This window comes from Vipera berus (genome assembly GCF_964194415.1).
Source record: "Vipera berus genome assembly, chromosome: W".
In the NCBI taxonomy this organism is placed as follows: domain Eukaryota; kingdom Metazoa; phylum Chordata; class Lepidosauria; order Squamata; family Viperidae; genus Vipera; species Vipera berus.
Window position 1 is genome coordinate 42,492,735 of NC_138210.1, and position 17,953 is coordinate 42,510,687.

Here is a 17,953-nt window from a genome sequence, read left to right on the forward strand (position 1 = left end):
TGATGCCCTCAACGTGATGTCCCGTTGCCTGGAGGCGGTTCGGGTCTGGATGGGGAGGAACAGACTTCAACTCAACCCCGACAAGACCGAGTGGCTTTGCATACCTTCATCCCGGGTCTATTCGGATATTCCATCTCTTTCTATGGGGGGTGAATTATTACCCCCCGTAGATGGGGCTCGCAACTTGGGAGTCCTCCTAGATTCGCGGCTTACCTTGGAAGATCACATGGTGGCCGTGACTAGGGGGGCTTTCGCCCAGGTTCGCCTGGTGCGCCAGTTGTGGCCCTATCTAAGCCGGGATGATTTATGCACGGTCACTCACGCGCTCGTGACCTCTCGTCTAGACTACTGCAACGCTCTCTACATGGGGCTTCCCTTGAGGACCACCCGGAGGCTCCAACTGGTACAGAATGCAGCCGCGAGAGTTGTGTTGGGAGTTTCCCGATACTCCCACGTGACACCTCTGCTCCGTGAGCTGCATTGGTTGCCAGTTGTCTTCCGGGTGAGATTCAAGGTGCTAGTAATGGTGTTCAAAGCCCTCCATGGCATGGGGCCGGAGTACCTCAGGGAACATCTGCTGCCGGCATCAAGCTCCCTGCGCCCTGTGCGTTCCCACAGAGAGGGCCTCCTCAGGGTGCCACCGGTCAGAGAATGCCGTCTGGTGGCCCCCAGGGGGAGATCCTTCTCTGTGGGCGCCCCGGAGCTATGGAACCAGTTACCGGTTGAGCTCCGGACGGCGCCCGATCTGCGCTCCTTTCGCCGCGATCTGAAAACATACTTGTTCGAGCAAGCCGGCCTGGCCTGAGGGGGGATTGGTGGGGTTTTTTATCATTCTTATTGGGGTTTTTACTATGTATCAATTGTATTTTAATCGGGCATGCATTTAATTATCTTTTAATTTTTGTAAATTTCTGTGTTTTATTCTTGCCCTGTACACCGCCCTGAGTCCTTCGGGAGAAGGGCGGTATAGAAATGATAATAAATTAATTAAATTAAATTAATACTCAGCTTCTGTGGAGGAACAAGAAACAAAATTCTGTTTACGCACATGCCAGTAAACAGGACATCCATTTAAGAACATCATGTAACCTGAAGTACTTTTCCGTGACTTCTTATCACTCGCCCAATCTGAATCTGCATAACAACATAACTCTGCATAATCAGTATGTGTTGGTTCCAACAACTTCATGTCTTTTGTGTGTTTTAGATACCTCAATAACTTCTTAACACATGTCCAATGAAACTGTTTTGCCTTACCTACATGTCGCGATAAAAGATTAACGCTAAGTGCAATGTCGGGTCTAGTCCAACTACTAATAAACAGCAGTGACCCAATGACTGAGCGATATAGTGTTTGATCTTCGAACTCAGGACTTGGTTCATGTGCCAAATTGTGAAAATCGGTTTGCATGGGTATACTCACAGACTTAGCGTCCTCCATGTTGCAGTGATGTAACAGTTGTTCAATCTTCTCTTCTTGTGTGAGACTAAACCCCTTCTGAGTTTTGACAACTTGAACACCTAAATAAGTGTTAATACATCCTAAAGACTTCAATGTGAAAAACTTTTGTAACGCTTTAGCAAAAACCTCACTCAACTGCTTATTTGGACCAATATAAACAATATCATCAACATAAACAAGAATTATCTCATACCTATTACCGGATCTTTTAGTAAACGCGCATTCATCTGTTTCAGACTTAATAAAGCCCATTGAATTTAGTTTGTCAGAAAGACATAAGTACCACATTAAACCAGACTGTTTCAGACCATAAAGACTTTTGTGTAGAAACCAGGTATCCCCTTCTTGCTGTCGAAAACCTGGAGGACCTTTCACGTAGATGTCTTCATCTAGATCAGCGTGTAGATAAGCCGTTTCAACGTCGAACTGGAAAACCTCTAAACCAAGGATGGTTGCAGTGGCTAAAGCAATTTTCACACTCTCAGTCCGCACTGTGGGTATGTATTTGTATAGTCCTCAGGATAACGTTGAGCGAAAAACTGGGCTACAAGTCTAGCCTTGTACAACGACTCACCATTCGGCTTCTTTTTGATTCTGTAGACCCATCGAGTACCAATAACTTTCTTGTTTGCTGGAGGGCTTGCAGGCGCAAGTTTCTTTAGACTGTCCATTTCAGCCTGCATTGCCTCAAACCATTTATCTTGCTCTGATTCAGGAAGATGTTTGATCTGTGTGAACTTCTCAGGTGGAAGTGTAACATTACAAATCAAAGGTACAGGTGTTTTTGTTACTTGCCACGAATAACGTTTTGGAGGGATTCCCTTTGTGGACCTCTTGGAACGTCTCGGAACAACCATCCATTCTTCTTCCGTGTCGTCCTCGTCTTCATCATCGTCGCCAGTGGCAGCATCGGCAGCTTGCGAAGACGGAACAGTAGGTTGAGAAGAACTCGTGGGAGGGACAACCTCCTGTGGATCTTGATCATCAGGTTGCGTGGCATCAGCAGCATTATCTCTAGGAAAATAAACTCCAGGATCGTTAGAATGAATCCTGGACCAGTCAGCGTCCTCCTCAAAAGTACCATATTTTCCGGCGTATAAGACGACTGGGCGTATAAGACGACCCCCCAACTTTTGAGATGATTTTCAAGATTTTTCGTCTTATACGCCGGAAAATCAGCGAGCCCGGGAAGGCACGCCCTCCCCTCTCACTGTGGAGGAAGCAGGGCAGGCTGGCGTCTGGCGGGAGCCAGCAGGGCAGTCCTGCGCACGCGCGTGCTCCCCAGCTGTTAAGGAGCACTCCTTAGCAGCCGGGGAGTGCGCGCGTGTGCAGGACTGTCCTGCCAGCTCCCGCCCGACGCTCTTCCCTCTTGAGGCAGCATCCCTGAGGACTCCTTAGGAGCCGGGGAGCGATGCTGCCTCAAGAGGGAAGAGCGTCTGGCGGGAGCCGACAGGGCAGTCCTGCGCACGCACGCGCTCCCCAGCTGTTAACGAGCACTCCTTAGGACTAATTTATAATCTCTCATGTAAGAAAATGCTGGGGGGGGAAAAAGAGAATTCATAATATGGTTTGCCCTGAAAAGGGATTTTGATGATGTGTTTGCAAAGGATTCACGGGTCGGGGAAAGGGAGGCATGTGGAGGAATGCTAATGACCAAACCCTCATATCAATGGTACAATGATTTTGTCGTATCAGTGGTACAATCATTTTGACGTCATCTTGGCTTGTTAAAGTTACCGGTGCGTGCAGCATGTAGGTGTATTCAAACACAGAGCCAGAGAGGTAAGAGCGTAGACAGGCGAGGTGCCAATACGTGGAGAAAAGAAAGGATGCGACCTATTAAAAATGCCTAGCACTTACTTAAGTAACTACAAAGATTCAGCAAACGGAGTAAGCCCGGTGGAAGAAGAACTGCCGGGGCTGCCTCTTCAGAGGGAAGGAAGAACGTGCGCCTCGCCTCCCCTATCCCAACGCCGCCTGCTGCCACGGTCTAGGGTTGGGTTACCTATAGCCCACACGTACGTCGGGCGCTTTCTCCCCTTCCAATTTTTTTTCACGACAAATGACACCCTCTTGCGGCGGCGCCCGCAAGACAGCACGAAAGAGACGAAGCCACGCTAGAAAGGCGGGCGGCGCGCGGCAGCATCCAGAGCTTGCGTGAGGGGCATCTGGGAGGCCGGCGCGCGAGCGCGGGAGAAATTCCGGCGCGGCGCGAAAGCAGGTGCTGCTCGCCCGCCTGCCTGTGCGCTCGCCCGCTGGCTGGCTCTCCCGCTCGCTCACTCCCCGGCTCCTAAGGAGTCCTCGGGGATGCTGCCTCAAGAGGGAAGAGCGTCGAGCGGGAGTCGGCAGGACAGTCCTGCACACGCGCGCACTCCCCGGCTGCTAAGGAGTGCTCCTTAACAGCTGGGGAGCGCGCGCATGCGCAGGGCAGTCCTGCCGGCTCCCGCCCGATCGCTGATTTTTTTCCGGCGTATAAGACGACTGGGCGTATAAGACGACCCCTCAACTTTTGAGGTGATTTTCATGGGTTAAAAAGTCATCTTATACGCCGGAAAATACGGTAGCAGATTGTGAAACCACAATAACACGATGACAGTCAATGTATTTGCTCCATTTTGAATTATCATCAATACCCATAAATCTCATCCTATTTGCTGCAGGACCCCCTTTCTTTCTTTGGGCTAAGGGAATATCCACCATAGCGTATGAACCAAAAATATGGAGATGTGAGAGATCAGGCTTGTGTCCATACAATATGAAATAAGGGGTCTGATTTATCACACTACTCCAAGTACGGTTGATGATATGGTTAGCATATTTGATAGCTTCACCCCAGTATGGAAGACCAAGGTTGGCATCTTCAAGAAGGCAACGCATCATGGTTTGCAAAACCCCATTTCTGCATTCTGCCACTCCATTTTCAGCTGGAGTATAAGGAGCAGATGTCTGATGTACTATCCCATTCTCACGCATCCAGTCCTGGAAACGCTGAGACATGAATTCAGCACCGTGATCACTCTGGATTCTGGCAATGTTGACCTCGAATTGGGTATAGACAAGACTAGCAAAGTCTTTAAAGATCTGAAAGGTCTCAGATTTTTCTTTCATAGGATATACATATCCATATCTAGAATAATTATCAACGATTGTCAAGAAATATCTTTTACCACCAAGTGTTGGTGCAAAAGGACCCACTATGTCAGTGTGTACCAAATCAAAAATGCGTGTTGACAGACGTGTAGCGTGTTTTGGAATTGCTGCTGCTTTGGATTTGGCTTTCTTGCAGACAGCACAGTCCAAGAACACCTTACACCCCTTTAGATCCAAACATCTTGCAAACTCTGGCATAATTTTCAGAACACGGAAACTGGCATGACCCAATCTTCTATGCCACTTATGGATACACCTGGAATGCAAAGGTTTACCTGTTAGTGAATTCTCAACATTTTTATTAGGAACCCCAGGCTTGTCATGAGCAACCTGTGTCTTTTTTGTATTTTCATTATCTTTAGGAACCTTTGGAGTAGCAACAGGATCTCTCTCTGTGGCATCTCTCTCTGGGCCTGTGCTTTTTGGAACGTGTATACTTGCCTGCTCTTGCTGCTTAGACTCTGGTTTTATGTAATAAACACCACCAATCACCATGGTTTCAGCAACAATATCTCCATCTTTAACTATATAACTTGCTTTTTCAAGATGATGGACCTGAAAATGAGAAAACCTAGACAAATGACTCTGACTAAGCAAATTACTACTGGCAGATGGAACATAGTAAACATCAGGAATGAGAGCACCGAGCTCTTCAATATAAACAGTTCCTTTTCCCATGACCTGAACAGGATGATTTGAAAAAGAGTAAAGTTCACGAAGTTCAGGTTCAGGCTCGTGCATCTCTGTGTAAAGCTCTTTTCTGTAGGTAACATGTAATGCTGCTCCACTGTCCAAAGTCCAAAGTAGTCGTCTGTCGTACTCTGGTTGAGACTGTGAATCGTTGGTCACAACCAATGTGACAAGTGGAGCTTGTGGATCACGCCTGGAACCACGACCATGACCTTGTCATCCGCCTCTACCTCTGCCTCCTCTGGAATCTGTTCCACTGGGCTGGTACGTGACAGGCGCTGGAACTCATTGGGGACAATCCCGGGTGGCGTGTCCCACACAATTGCAGATGTAGCATCTTGGCATCCTTGGAACATAGGCCCTTCCACGGAAGGCACGCCTCGCTGGAGCTCTTGATGCTGGTGGTTCCCTTAAATGTGGCACAGCTTGCATAAGTGCCTCTTCTTCGGTTAAAATTCTGCATACATGATCCACTGTGCGTTGAGCAATAGGCACTTGATTAATCTTGGAAATAGCATCTTTCCACTCATGATTCAAAGAATTGATAACGCTGATCATTTGAAAATCATCAATAGGATAGCCTTTTTCACCCAGTTTTTTTCTAATACCTTTCATTTTAGTCAAATGTGCTCCAATATGTTCACCAGGTTTTAATCTGGAACCATAGAACTCAGACAAAAGTAAACATGTAGACTCAATTGATGTAGGCCGATAACATGTCTCTGAGTCCAAATTTGTTGGCCAGTTGCATCTTGTAAAAATGTGAGCTGCAATTCAGTGTCCATTGACATCAATAATGTTGTGCATGCACTATTATCCAAGTCCCATATTTCAGGAGTCCATGGCTGGGCAGGAGGATTAAACACCATCATGTGAGTAACTTCTCTGCGTAGCAAAAGTCCAACCTCACTGACCCATGCCCTGTAATTCTGTCCTGACTTCTTTAATTTTGAGTCACCAGCCAGTGGTACAATAGAAGGTGTTTGATAAGGAATATACAATTGAGGTACTGGCTGTGCAGGTTCTGCTATCCGACCATGACCTGCAGGGGGCATCAGTGGCGTTTGTGCCTGTGCCTGGACATGCGGCAGTTGCATTGAAGCTGCCGGTAGCATTGGTGTTGGCTGTGACTGTCTTTGAGGTGCTATTCCACCCTGGCCAGCAGGAAGCGCTGGCGCTGGGGCTGGTGCATTAGCATAACCTGCAGATGACACTGGCCCCAGTGGCAATTGCGTGTGGGCTAAATATGGCTGTGCTCTGTCAGGTAGAGGGACTTGCATAGAAGCAATATTAACAGGAGAAGCAATAGTAACAGGAATCCTAGCACCATCAGGGGCTGGAGCCTCAGATAACGGCAGAAATCTTGCATCTCTGAGCAAAGATTCCTGCGTGGACAATTGCGAGAGTGAGAGCTCCAATTCATGTCTTAATGCAGCTTCACCAGTAGATGGTGCTATAACATTTGCTTCAGGCATCACTGTGGCTCTGTATGTCCTTTGGGACAGCCCATAATCATGTGACATAGGAGCCTCCAGTTCCCATTCGTCTGGCATGACACTCAATGATGGGCGTGACTTTGGCTTTGGGAAAGGAGGAGGCAATATGGCTTCTTCTTGTGGGTGTGGCAATATGGCCGATTCTTGCTCATAACTCCTCTCATATTGCTGAACCATTGATACATATTCCTTTGCCTGCTGCAAACGCTTTTCAAAACCCCCAATTTGTTCACAGTAGCCTTGCATAGCCCTATCTCGCATAGTTTGCTTGGGGCTTGAAGGAGAAGAAGGAATTTTTTTCGGCTTAACTTTAGGTTTCACTCCAAGCCCTTGAAATTCATCTTGAGCCCCTGGAGTGTGAACATTTTCAAGAGCAGCTGCCAGGGAGCTTGGAATAGTAGAAAAAGGAGTGACTGACCTTGCATCGTCGACAGGAGCAGGTGCGTCTTCTCCAAGGCGTGTGGCTGAAGCAATCGGAGTTTGTAAAGTTGAAGGGAGATGCCCCACAGACAGGCTCCTAGCCTCCCTTTTCATCCGTGGCTTCCTTCCTGACATGTTTCAGCAGTTAATCACCGCTGCCTCGCTAGAACTAACTGATAACAGCCGCAGAAACATGCATCTCTAAAAACATAAATCAAACCATCCTCGATACCAAATGTCAAGGTATAAATCACCTTAGTAGAGGGCGAAGGACCGTGCTTCAGAGGATGCATGATGTGCATGAAGGAAGGAAATAAAACACGACGCATAATCTTACTAAATACCTTTTAATTACAAAAACTAAATATATATTATAAAGAGAGCTAGCTGACTACATCCTAACATAACAGACAGTAACAGCAAAGTGAAAGACAATAAAAGAATAACTGTGAGAAACTTTTTCTAGGCATGTGCACAAAACAGTCTGAAACCATAACATAGCTGGACATATGAGAGTCACTATGGTTACATGATAAGATATCACCACAGGTGCAGAGAGCAGGGGAAATGTACAGTTAGAAATGAACTTTTCTGTCGAATTAAAAAAAACGTGCAGTGACATCATTAGCTGTACGCCATAATCATCACAATTATGACAAATCACAGCTTGAACTATCCGCTTTGCTTGTAATGAGTCTATCTCATATATTAGTTTCCCCTTTTAAGTTGCATTACTGAAATAAAAGAACTTTTGCACGATATTCTAATTTTTTGAGATTCACCTGTAATGGGCTCATCTCAAGGACTATCATCTGCTTTTCACCCATCTACCAATGGGGCGGCTGAATCCATGAACTCAATGGTGGAGCAGTGTCTCAGATGCTATGTTGATTATCAACAAATGAACTGGACTGACCTCCTCCCTTTTGCAGAGGTGGCTTACAATAACTGTTCACATGAGCACCGGCTTCACGCCTTTTAAAGTGGCCACAGGAAAAGAGTTCAGCCCAATATCCGAATACCCCCAAGCACCCTCCACTTCCCAGACTCTTGATCAATGGGTGAGGGGGTGGGAGGAAGTTTGGAAAACCACGAAAACTGCTTTGAAAAAGGCTTCTGAGACATACAAAAAACAGGCAGGTTAAAAAGGGCTCCTCAAAGAACATTCCAAGTTGGGGAAAAGGTTTATCTGTCAACTAAATATTTACGGCTTAAGTTACCTAGTAAGAAGTTAGGACTGAAGTACTTAGGACCCTTCCCCATTGTTAAGATAATTAACGTGGTCACGGTGGAATTAAAACTTCTTAGGCTTTTAGGAAAGGTTCACCCTGTTTTCCATTGTAGCCTGTTGAAACCTTTTCGGGGTTCCACCTTAAGACCTCTCCCTAAGAAGGCACCCGGGCCCCTCATGGTGGCAGGACAGAAGTAAAGCATATTCTTGATTCTAGAATTTTTAAGGGGAAATTGCAGTACTTAGTGCAATGGAAGGGATATCCATTGTCTGAGGCCACCTGGGTGAAATCTAGTAATGTAAAAGTTGACAGACTCATTAATAGGTTCTATAAGAAACACCCTAACAAACCAAGAGGCAACCCCTAATTTGTGCTTTTTTTAACGTTACAGGATTTGTCCTTTTTGTAAGGGGGGCCGGATGTCAACACTGCTAAAATCGGATGTTCTTGCTTTGACAAGAGATGGAAATGTAGCCATCTTTTCTCTATCGCTTTTAGAGTTCGTTGATGCTGGGAGGGGGAATGTGGATGAGAGTCCAGCTAGTCATAACAATAATAACTCAGCCGTGGGAATCCAAGGTTATTGCGCCCAGAGTTGATAAAGATTTGGCGGGCTGGAGAGCTGGGGAGAAAGCCCGCACTTCAAACTAATTGGGGAATGTGATTTATGACTATTAATTGGAGCATGGAATTGTGCTTTGCAACTTTGTGCCCAGGGGAGGGGAATTCAGTTTTTGGCTTTAACTATGTAGTGTCGATACTTTGTTTCTCGAATAAAAGATTATTTAAGGTAAACCATGCCTCAAAGTTTCATCAGTCGGAACCACGACACTCTATAGATAACTATCTCACATTTTAGAATTACTGTACATATTTTTTTTCCAGGCCTACTTCAAGATCCAACAGCTTCCTGCTATTAACATTTAATCCGAATGTTCTTTAAGTATAGTAGTATCTATACTACCTATCACATGACTCACTAAAATAAAGTGTGGGAAACAAGCAGAGGAATGGTATGTATTCTACCAACTGCTACACTAGAACAAGGCTGAACCATGTTTGCACAGTTGATCAGTGTCTATATGTTCTGCTTGGGTGAAAGAAACTACTCAAAAAGAAACTTGGGTACAAGTTTCATATATTTGAATGTAATTACCAAAAAAACTGCCTTCACAAATTCTAAACTTTTAAGAGTTCAACCTGTATAAAATAAATCAAGTGTTTAGAATATTTGACATAAGCAAGTAACTGAATTTTTTAGCATTTTACTGAATCCAGTTTTAAGTAGTGTTGTGATTACATCCACACTTAAGTAAAACATGAATTCCTCCCACAATAAAGCACAGAAAATAGTCACAAGTTTTATACTTATATTTCCCTACAGAACCAATTCTGCATAAATGTAAACTGCAGAAGGAGCAGAATACAAATTTCACAATTTTATATTATTGAAACAGGTTAATACAAAAATTGTATTGTTACCCTAATTATTTTTTCTGTGTTTTTTTCCTAATTTATAGGAAGCTGTAAGCATCTGCTATAAAAGGGGTGGAGAAACTATGGCAACTTTATGACCTGCTGACTTCAACACCCAGAATTGCTGCCTGGGTCAGGAATTCTAGGAGTTGAAGTCCACAGAATTGCCATAGTTGCCCTCTCCTGCTATAAAGATATTCACCAAAAGATGCACTCAAAAGTTAGATTTAATGCATCATTTCTAAGCAAGCTTTAGTGCAAATGCCATTTGCTATCAGCTGTGTCTTTATCAAAGTAGAGGTGTTTTCTAAAGGAACTGCCCTTTGAATTTTAAATATGAATTACTTATACCTCTATTTTTGTACTATTTGTTTAAATATTCATTTTATTAACAGGCTTTTGGAAAGATGATAATCAGGAAGACCTGGTCTAATAACCTAGGTGTGAAATACAAAATTTTCCCAGAACACATTAAATATGAACTTTAAAAAGTCCTCATAGTATTCACAACAATAACAGGTAATTGGTTTCAACCCTCTTAAGTAATTAAGTAACAAGCACATTCAATGCAGCACAATCACTTAATTCAGAAACATGCATAGTACTTCATAGATTTCGAAGTAGGTTTACAAAAACTCAAGCCATTATACAACTAATCAATGCTGTAACAATTTCAAAATTTAATAAAAGCTTAAATTCAAAGGCAAGTAGTAAACTTAGATTTCTTTAACAGCACCATACAAACAATCATTAAGACAACTTCTTAAATTTAACAGTTTACAATGGTTTTTATCAAACTTCCTTTTTCAGGCTTCAATTAAATAGGACATGTAAATAACACCCAGATGTTGTGCTATTTAAAATACCAGAAACTAGAAGGTCAAGTTTCAAAAGAACTAAGTTGTTAAACACAGTAATATGCTGAGGTGATTTTGCATAACCACTAGAGAAGTGCCACCTTCCCACAAGAGTTTTCAGTCTTCCCATCCTATTGAAAGCAGCTAGTAGTGAAACAGAAGTACAGAAGCGTTGTCAAGAATTCAGGCCAGGCCGAGATGGCGCTGCCTTGGGAGGAGAGGCGATAAACGGCCGAGCCTCTTGTTGTTTTTCAGGCCTCCTGCGGCGATATTCTGCCGTTTCCAGCCCTGGAGAGGCTGGGAGAAGCGGAGGGGGCATCTTTGGAGGCGAGGTGTGATGCAATCACCTCACTGGAAAAAGGAAAGCACCCCGAGGATCCGGAGGCTTGAAAGAGGGCCGCAGTTTGGCAGCCCCGAAGCCAATGACTCAGCAGTTTGAGAAAAAGCAGGGAAGTGAGAAAGAGTGGAAGTGAGTTTAAAGACTTTCTGAGCGAGCGCGCCGGCGGGGTGCTAAGCAGAAGTGAAAGGAGCGGCAGCCAGTTATCGGAGGTGGTTTTGGCAACAAATATTTTTCTTTCCTTCTTTTCTTTTCTTTTTTTTTCTTTTTTCTTTTTTTTTGTTACCCCTTTTGTCTTTTGCTGCCGTGAATGCTGATTAGAGGCTTAAATGGACTTGTCTACGAATATGACATGATTGGTGGAAGCTTTCTCTTCCCTGAAAAAGTTAGTGTATTGCTTTGCGGACTTATAGAAACTGATGGATATTGATGTGACTCCTTCTTTCTTTTTTTTTCTACCTAAAGAGCGGAAGTGAAATTATTAGAAGGAAGTACAGGGTTTGTGATAAAGTTTCTGGGAAGGAGTCAACCTGTGGTGTACAGTAGTGTGGAGAAACCTCCTGGGACAAACTGAAATGTCTTTAACGACAACGTCAACTAAAACCTTAAGGAAGGCCCCTACCTTGACAGCAGCGGCCTCTCCGGTTACGACGCCACCAGGGGTTAGGAAGTCGATGGAGAACCTACCAGCGACAGAAAAATCTGCTACAATTCAAGGGATTTATACGATGTTACAAAATATGCAGGACATAATGGAGAGGATTTTTTTTTTATTGAAAAGTTTTAACATACAATTTTTCCCTTAAAAAATCCCCCCTCCCCCTCCCTTCTCCCTCCCCCCTTCCTCTCCCCCCTCCCCCCTCCCCCCCGACTTCCCAGAGCTAAATACAAGGTATATTAAAAAAAACAATCATAAACAACCATATACTAACAACCATAAACTCTAAAATCTATCACTCTCTAGCTTATATAGGATAAAACAAACCTTAGTAATATTAAATATATATAAAAAAAACTAATATAGAAAAAGAAACAAAGAAAGAAGACTTATTCAAATATGAAACTTCTTAACCCTATACTTATTCTGGATAAACTCAAACCATTTTCTCCCTTCCATAATATAGCGTTCTTGCAAGTAATCTTTCAAATAGGCCGAAATCTTCGCCATTTCAACCAGGTCGGAAACCTTTAAAGTCCACTCTTCTATGGTCGGCAGTTCCTCTTTCCAGTACTAACCTATCAAAAGTCTTGCTGCCGTAATTAAGTGGAGAGGAATTTTGACAGCTTGAAGGCTGAGTTGGGGGACATGAGAGAAGAGATGAAGGAAATTAAAGAAAAATTGGGTGCAGTCCAGGTGACTCTGGATACGCATGAAGTGCGAATTAAAACAGTAGAAAAGGACTCTGAGAATATGGAGAAGCGGATGGAGAAATGGGAGCACAGGTGCACGCAAGCATCCAAGAAGCTGGAAGATGATATGGTGTACCTGGAGATGGAGAAAGCGGCCTTTTTTTTGTGCTTCCAAAATGTTACGGAAGACAGAGAAGAACAGCTGGAAGAAGTGGTAGGAGAAATGATTGCAGACCTGGTGGGGAGAGAGAAAAAAGAGGTTCGGTGCGATATTGATGAGGCTTTTCGAGTTTATACCAATTATGCCAGGCGATACAGCCTCCCTAGGGAAGTGCATGTTAGGTTTACCAAAAAGGTGCTTAGAGATGAAGTGCTCCATAGAGCTAGAGATCAACCAATTCAGTATAAAGGCCGTCCGGTTACAATTCTTAAGCAACTGCCAAGAAGGGTCCGAGAGCAACGTCAACGCTATCAATTTGTTACTTCGCAATTGAGGAAAAAAGGTGTGACATATAAATGGCTGCTTCCAGAGGGGCTCCTGGTGATGTGGGAAGACCAAAAGATAAAGATTGAGAGTCTACGCAACGCACAAGATTTCTGTAAAAATTTTTGTGGGACTAGTGATCAGGAGAGTGATGGAGAAGTGGAGAGTAGAAGTCAGAGGGAGGAGAGGAATCTGGGGGGAGCGGAGGGGGGAGGGGGGGAGAGGGAAAGGGAGAAGAATATAAGAGGGTAACTAGACACACTACCAAATCTAAGGCCCCACGTAAGTAAGGATGTGTCAAGGGGTGAATTTTTTGACACTCAATGTTAATGGTCTCAATGCTCCTGTTAAAAGAAAAAATATCTTAACCAGATTAAGGAAATGTGGAGCTGATGTATTATGCCTTCAGGAAACTCATATTAAGAAAAGCCAAATTAATTTGTTGAGTTACTCTAAACTAGGGAAACTATTTGTAGCATCTGCTGAGGAGAAAAAGAAAGGTGTAGCAATGTATATTAAGGAGTACTTGTGTCCTAAAGAATTATGGGTGGACCCGGAGGGGAGAAGCCTGATGCTGGAGATAGAAATGGTGGGAAGCAAAGTGTTACTGGTAGGCATATATGCACCTAATAATAATCAGGGAGACTTTTTCCAGAAAATATATCGGAAAATATTAGATCTGGAGTATGAGCAGATGTGTCTCTTGGGGAACTTTAATGCGGTGGTAGATAAGGCTAAGCATTACAAAACAGGGAGGGTTGATTTGAAGAAGAAAAAAGGGAAAGATAGGAGGGTCTTACCCAAAGTATTTAGGGATATGTGTGAAGAATTTGGCCTTAGGGATATATGGCGTGTGATTAACCCAGCCTCTCAACGTTATACCTACTACTCCCCCAGGCATAACTCATGGTCTAGGTTGGATATGGTATGGTTGTCGGATGGGCTGATACCTTATGCAAAAGATGCCATGATTTTGACAAACGAATGGGCGGACCACAACCCGGTGGCTATTACATTGATAAGGGGGAGTAGAGTGAGGAGTAGATGGATGATGAGCCTGGAGACCCTGAAGGATACGGTTTTTGTACAAAAAATTAAACAAGAGATGAGTCTGTTTTTTTTAGAAAATAGGACGGAAGGGATGCCCCTACGAATAGTTTGGGATACAGCTAAAGCTTATTTGAGAGGCTTGATAATAAAACAGATGGCAGTTAAACATAGGAAGGAGGAGGAAAGTAGGAGGGAAATTGTTGAGCAACTTACTAAGGCAGAGAAGGCTCTCCAGGTAAACCCACAGAAAGTTTACGGGAAGGAGCAGGTGGATTTTTGGAGGCATAAACTCAACCTTGTGGACCAAGAGAAAATAGCACGTCAAATTAGGGTGGCGAGGCAGAATTATTTTGAATATGCCAATAAACCAGGGAGATGGCTTAGCTATAGAATAAGGAAAGAGAAGGAAAGTAGAAGAATTGAGCAGTTAGAGGATAAGAGGGGGGCACTGATAGGGGATAAAGAAGGGATAGAAAAGATAGCGATTGAGCTTTTTACAGAATTATATCAGGAAGAAAAGGTTCCTGAGGAGAGGATTAAACAATACCTGACAGTGTCAGACCTTCCTAAGTTATTTCCTAATGAGAAAGAGGCCTTAGATCAGGAGATAACAATAGCAGAAATTGAAAAAACGGTCAGACAACAGAAATGTCAAAAAACCCCAGGCACTGACGGAATTCCTGCAGAATTGTATAAGGTATTAGTGGAAGCGTTGGGAAAACATATGAAAGATCTATTTAATGAAATTTTGGATGAGGCTATAGTCCCGCAAACTTGGTTGGAGGCAAATATTAGTTTGATTCCTAAGGATGACTTCCCTTCGAAGCATATTAAAAATTATAGGCCAATATCCCTTCTTAATTCAGACTATAAAATATTTGCAACAATAATTGCAGATAGATTAAAAATTTACTTAAACCAATTCATACATACAGACCAGAATGGGTTCCTTCCCACTAGACAAATAAAAGATAATCTCAGAATTATATTAAATGTTCTGGAGTACCGTATTTTCCGGCGTATAAGACGACTGGGCGTATAAGACGACCCCCCAACTTTTGAGGTGATTTTCAGTCTTATAGGCCGGAAAATCGCAGGGCAGGCTGGCGGGAGCCGACAGGGCAGTCCTGCGCACGCGCGCACTCCCCGGCTGCTCCTTAGCAGCTGGGGAGTGCGCGCGTGTGCAGGACTGCCCTGCCGGCTCCCGCCAGACGCTCTTCCCTCTTGAGGCAGCATCGCTCCCTGGCTCCTAAGGAGTCCTCGGGGATGCTGCCTCAAGAGGGAAGAGCGTCGGACGGGAGCCGGCAGGGAAGTCCTGCGAGGGTTTGCGAGACAACCAGCAGCTGCCGACCCGAATTATTTCCTGATGAAGACAGAACAAACCCCCGAAGCGGCAACAATGAGCGCTTCTCTTGAAACGACCATAATACAACGGCCAATACCAAGTATGCGCGGGGGGAGGAGAGGAGAGGAGAGATAAAGAACGGAAGCCGAGCGTTTGTCTAGAGCTTAAAGCTTCTTAGGAAAAGAGGGGAGAGCCTCTCGCCGAGGACACGACGGCAGCGCCCTCTCACCTTCCAGCGTACAGGCATGACTCTTCGCCTGCCTGGAACTAGACGTGGACAGCGAAAACGTGCAAGTCTTCTAAGGGGAGAGAAAAGAAGGCGGTTGCGGTGGAAGCAGAGAAGGACGCAACAACTGTAAACAGAGGCGTTTCCTTGACAAAAAGCCCCGCGGCCTACTTGGCTCCGGCCTTCGGGCGCCTGCGCGAGAAGTCACCAATCAGAGCCTGCACGCGCGTTTGCCTTCGACGACCCTCTGACTCTTCCCTTTCCAACTGCTGGCGGGCTTACTTGAGCAGGAGCGCTTTCTTTGCTAGCGGGGGAAGAGTAGTCGCGCGTCCGAGGGGAGAGGGAGGGAGGGGTTAATGTTGCTCTCTTCCCTCTTGGAGAGATCTCTATAATCGTTGTTGAATTCCTCCTTTGGGTGCTTGTAACTGCTGTAGGATAAGGTGGGTTTATGTTTATACGCAGATTCGTGTCCAAATAAACCATTGGTGAATGGGATGACCTTTCGATACTTACCCCTCCCCCCCCAAACAGATTGTTGAAATAAAATGAGGCAGAGACGAGCATCACTCCGGGTGCCTTAATGTGTAATTAATACCGCTTCCCTTCCACGTTGCTTAGCCTTAATTCATGAAGCAAAGGAGGATTTGGAGAATTGGAAAGGAGGACGAATGGGGGCAATACAGGACAGTTGAGGCAGCATCCCCGAGGACTCCTTAGGAGCCAGGGAGCGATGCTGCCTCAAGAGGGAAGAGCCTCGGGCGGGAGCTTGCAGGGCAGTCCTGCACACGCGCGCACTCCCCAGCTGCTAAGGAGCAGCCGGGGAGTGCGCGCGTGCGCAGGACTGCCCTGCCGGCTCCCGCCAGACGCCAGACGCTGATTTTCCGGCATATAAGACGACTGGGCGTATAAGACGACCCCCCAACTTTTGAGGTGATTTTCATGGGTTAAAAAGTCGTCTTATACGCCGGAAAATACGGTATTATGAAAGCCGACCAGATAAACAATTAGCTTTAATATTTATCGATGCTCTAAAAGCATTTGATAGGGTTAATTGGGATTTCCTGATGTGTCAGTTGTTACATATGGAGTTTGGGGCTAAATTCTGTAATATGATTAAAGCAATCTATACTAAGCAGGAAGCGAGATTGTTGATAAATGGGAATTTAACTGACAAATTTGATATCTGTAAGGGCACTAGGCAGGGTTGTCCACTCTCCCCACTTTTATTTATCCTAACCTTAAAACCCCTATTGAGAATAATAAGGAAAGATGAGATTACTGGGCTTCAGATAAGAGACCAAATTTATAAACTGCAGGCGTTTGCAGATGATATGGTCTTCGTTTTGGAAAATCCTCTGGAATCTAGCACGGAATTACTAAAAAGGATTGAGGAATTTGGAAACGTGGCTGGTCTACAAGTAAATAAAGATAAGACAAATATATTGACGAAAAATCTTTCAAATAGAAGTAAACAGATGTTAGAGGACACTACAGGGTTTAAAATCGTGAAGAAGGTGAAATATTTAGGAATCTGGTTGACGGGAAGATGTTCAAGTATTAGGGAGGATAATTATTCTAAATTACTGATACAAAAATGGACCTGGGAAAATAGGGTAGGTTACAGTTGTCATTATTAGGAAGGGTAGCCACGGTGAAATCTTATGTTTTGCTGAAATGGAATTTTCTTTTTCAGACAGCACCAGTTAAACTTTCGCTGAAATTTTTAAAAGAGTTAGAGGGGGTAGTTTCTAGATTCGTATGGCAGGGGAAACGGCCCAGGATTGGGAAAAAAATGATGCAAGAAATTAAGGAAAGAGGGGGCCTTGGCCTACCGAACTGGGAACTTTACTATCAGGCTGCCCTCTTAGTTTGGGGCAAGGAATGGATAAGTTTAAGGAATAATCGATTGTTGAGTTTGGAAGGATTTGATTTGCTGCAGGGATGGCATGCAGCTCTTTGGCGGGAAGGTACTCCTCCAAGCAAACAGTTTACTCGCCACTACATAAGGGATATACTGATTCGGAATTGGGATACGACAAGGGCTAAGTACTATGCGCAAATTCCGTGTTGGTTATCAACTTTGGAAGCCTTGACCCATCCGACCCTACTCAAGAAGGGAAGACCAACTTACAAAGAACTTTTAGATAGCAGGGGAGAACTCAAAACACGACAGGATCTGGCTCAGCAAGGGTTTCAATTGGAGTGGTGGGCCTACCTGCAGATCCAGTCAAGGTATAAGAAGGATAAGGAAGGAAGGGGTATTTATCTGAATCTGCAGGAATTAGATAAGATTCTGCTGGGTCCGGAGAAAGGGATGATATCTAAGTGTTATAAATTGCTGCTAACTAGGGTAGTAGGGGAGGTGGTGGTAAAAGATG